Here is a 4352-nt window from a genome sequence, read left to right as displayed (position 1 = left end):
AGCTTTATATCATGTTATAATGTCTTTCTCTCATCAAAAACATACCCAGAGTGTTGCTTTGACTCTTTCATGCATGTTTGAGAAAACCTTGAATCCCCTGAAGTATTCTTGTGAAGATGTGCTGAAGTGGGAGCATCAGAAACAGTAGAAGTTTCCTTGTCAATCTGTCAGGGTTATAATCCGTAAAACATGAGATTGCTCTAAATGTCAGTATACCAGCAAAATGATGAAAAATCTGTGTAAATTATGGCCAGTCCGTACAACTTGACATGTATGTGCCCAGAAAATATATGATACACCCCACCCACAGCCCCTAAAGAAAATGCATTGTGATTTAACTGAAACCATAAAGCATATGTTGTTAAGGTTGCTTTTTCATGACTTTGTGAACAACAGTGTTTGACAGAAGTGAGCCCACATTATCTCTCATGATGGTCTGTTTTCTGTCATTTTAAATGTTGTGCTCTTACCAGTCTGCAATATTAAGCACAAGTTGCAGAATTTATAAAAGTGAGAGGTCTGCAAGGTTCGTGTCTACACACAAATGTGCCACTTACACAAAGATCAACAACCCACATTTATTGCAAATGCTACAAAAACTTCAAAAATTGCTTAAATTTAAGCAAAAAAAAAGTTCATTCTCAACTTTTAGGCCCGTTTCTAAAATGGATATTGTTTTAGGCACGGTGTGCAAAGAAAGAAAGAATGCAGCTCACAGTAAAATTACAACACTTCTACTGCTCTCTGCTGTGAAAAAAAAGCCACATGGAGATTTCAGATATGCATTCTGAGCGAGGCACTGAGGCAGTGCCACAAACATGATACTTATTCTGACACAAACATGAAAAGGAATGCAGCCAGGGACACACATGCCCTCTGAGAAAAATGTCAGCTTGTTTGCACAACATTGTTATCTATGTGCATGTTTACATTTTGCAAGCATGTGTAAACAGTACCTAACTCATAGCTTTCATAGCTCAGGTACTTCATTTGTTTGTGTTTACAAACATGGGTTTGTAAAATGAAGAGATTTTATAGTTTTTCCTGCCTTGTACGCAGTTCTGCTCAATTCTAGTTTCCCTTCACTGCTCCATCTGGGATTTCTCCCATAGACTTTGGTAGGACTTTACCTGGGCCAATCAGCAAACAGAAGGAGGGGTTTTGAATGACAACGCTGATTTTCTGCACAGGTATGTAGTTTAGCAATGGCAGCAGAGGAAGTGAATGAAGCCAGTCCATGTTGACGAGGCTTCTAAATTAAATTAAATTTGTCTCACAAAGACTGCAGGACTTACTTACAGCCTTATCGTTTGGCTCGATACTTCTCTCCTCTCAGTAAGGGATGGTTGTTTACAGTGCGCACGCAATCGCTTCTCAATAGTCCAGAGTCCAGACCCTCTGTACGAAGCAATGCGAAGAACGAGGGACTTCGTTTTTACCAGACTAGGTTTGTCCAACCAGTTTTTTGAAGGAGACACATCATGCAAAATCCATTTCTTTAGCCGTTAAATACATTTTGTTGTGTACTTGGAGTCTCTAGGAGTGCAGAAACATTGAATTTATTCCTACCTGGTGATGCATAAATATCTATATGTATTCTGTTTGGGTTGTATTTTTCAACCCCTTCAGTTTTCTTTATTTTCTAGTACATTTTCTGAACTAAGGAGGAATTCTAGTTCTCTCTCCTGTATTAAGCTGCAGTAATGTGCAAATTTCCCCACTGTGGGATCAATAAAGGTTTATCTTATCTTATCTTATCTTATCTTATCTTATCTTATCTTATCTTATCTTAATTCAGACAAAAACATTGCAGTTCTACTTTATATAGATCCCAACTGAAGGATTTAAATATGAAAAAGAAGGATTTAAAAGCATGAAACTGCATGTTTCCTTTAAAACAATGCACCAAAAAATGCAGTTTATGCTCTTTTTCATAATGTTTTTCTTATTTTAAATTTTTGTTTTGTTTCGAACTTGAGTCCAGTGAGTTATTTGGAACAAAAGAAAAAGAAAAAACCTTTTAATGTCTGGTAAAAGCCTGAGCTCCTCCTGGAGTTACTTTCTTCCTCTCTCCCCCCTAAAAACAATCCTGTTTCTTTTTGTTTTTCTCTGTCTTACGGCTTTGAAGCCTGTGTCTGACTTATTCATGCTGGAGCCGTTTGCACTCAAATCAAAATCATCTCCACAAAAAGCTAAGAACAAATACAGTTTCGGCACAATCCAAGACACACAAAAGCTTTAAATGATCTCTAAGCATCGGATACGATGGTCTGAATACCAGAATTACTTACAAAAACAGCAAGCTGAGCTGAATGTATCAATCTAAAACCTGCAGTGTTCAACTTTTTCCATCAGCAGCGGTCAATGTTTTTTTATTTTTAACCGGTGTGCCCTACTTCATTCACTGAAACTAACAAGATTTATTTACAGTTATGATCCAAGCATTTTCACATGTCTGTTTTATCATGTAAAGGGTTTTCTTTTTTAATCAATAGCGGTGTTTCCTTCAACGTTTTTTATGCACATTTTGAAGTATCACATTAGAAAACGTTGAGGGAAATGGCAAAAATAAATTAAAAACCTTCTGCAATTTTGCAAAAACATGTTATATAAAACTTGCTTGAGGTGGTTTTGGTATTTTCCAAAAAACAGTAAATGTAGAAAAGGAGAGATGGAAACTTATTTGCCAAATAAGTTCTAAGTGGCGAGCATCTATACCTCACATGACTGATCCGCTGTTTCCACTGTCTGCATTTTCCCATAACGCGAAGGGAATCACATTTCTTTCTCTACGTCTCCAAACGACATGTAGCATCGCTAGTTAATATGACAGAACAGCTACAACTTGCTCGATGGAACGAGACTGGATGGAAACACGCCGAATTCATGTGTTTTTTTTTTTGCGATTTTCAAAGTTTGGTCAAAATTTGAATTACAGTTAGACAGAAACATGGCTATCATTTAATTTAGCCATTTTACAAATAGAGTAATGAAGGACTGAAAACACAATTGGAGCAACCAGCCAAAAAGCTTGTTTTGCAGATTGCAGCTCCCATTCTTTGCCTGTTATTGAGCCTTGCTTTGACCTTATTGTTGATCCCTGTGTGCTGACAAATGAGGCCCCTGAAAGGGCCAAAGTGAGGCTGAAGATGAAACCTAGGGGACTTTTTTTAGAAGTCGATAGGGATGTGGGGGGTTAATTACACGATCATGTTCCTCTCAGAGCTGCAGACCACTTCCTGTCACCATACGGCAGGAACCAAATCCTACAAAGACAAATCTAACAGATGGATTGGGCAGAGTTCAGGGATGGGAGTATTTTTCCTGAAACTGAAGCTCACATCCATCTCCTTTTAAGGTTCCACCTCTTGAATCTCACACACATTTCTGTTGAGAATCGCGCTCTTGTTTCTTCGGGCTAATTTATTTTCTGCATCACTTGTATCCACCTCTCCCTTTGTTTCCATTCTCGTCTACATCAGCAATGTTTTTCTTTCAAGAACACGCCTCATTTCCTTTGAGCTGGCTCCAAGTTCATTTCATACTTTCTCTTTCAGCTCCGCTGAGACATGGCATCCCCTCGCCGCTCCGACACCACGCAGCCTCGCATCTTCTTCACACTCGAAGATGAGACAGTTGTGGGACAAGACGTGTCAGCTCTCTGACTATGACCATCTGGAGAATGTTAATGTAATCATCACAAATCTGATTCCTCTAACAGTCGCTGGCAGGAGTTCAGGGCTCACGAGGGAGAGATGGGCTCGGGAGAAAACGCAGCAAAACGTAAAACGAGGAGCAAGGCTGTAAAAAAAGGGAACGGGTTGCTAGATCGTGTTCCAATAGTTTAGGCAGAAATAGAGTTACAGAGGTGGCAGGTTCTTTTTCCTCGAGCTAATGGTTTTTACAAAGTTTTTGGAAGCCTCGAATGAAAAATCTCATCGCACAGGATATGTGATCGTCCTGTATGTTCGCACAAAGGAGTTCGGGGTCACTTACGTGGGTGTGTGATTGAATGTTTGAATGTGAGATGGAGCCATTTTGTAACGATAACCTTTGGCATCTCCATTCAGGCCTGTCATAACTGAGTTTCCTTTACCCCAGAGTGAATGAGTGTACGCACGTGTACAGTTACGAGAAGAGTGTGTGTCTGTGTGTGTGTGTGTGAGTGTGTGTGTGTGTGTGTGTGTTGGGGGGGTGCTGTACGGAAGTGCTTCCTGGTTCGGACTGAGTCGGAGCGTAGTGACCGGCTGGGAAAATAAGGATAGAGCAGGGGCAATGAGGTCATGTGGTTGGAGGACTGTCTCGCTCTCTCCCAGCATCTGACTGACCCAGATTACTCCAACGGCCAAATC

This window comes from Austrofundulus limnaeus, unplaced genomic scaffold (assembly GCF_001266775.1).
Source record: "Austrofundulus limnaeus strain Quisiro unplaced genomic scaffold, Austrofundulus_limnaeus-1.0 Scaffold2, whole genome shotgun sequence".
NCBI lineage: Eukaryota > Metazoa > Chordata > Actinopteri > Cyprinodontiformes > Rivulidae > Austrofundulus > Austrofundulus limnaeus.
Note: the sequence above shows the minus strand (reverse complement) of the source record.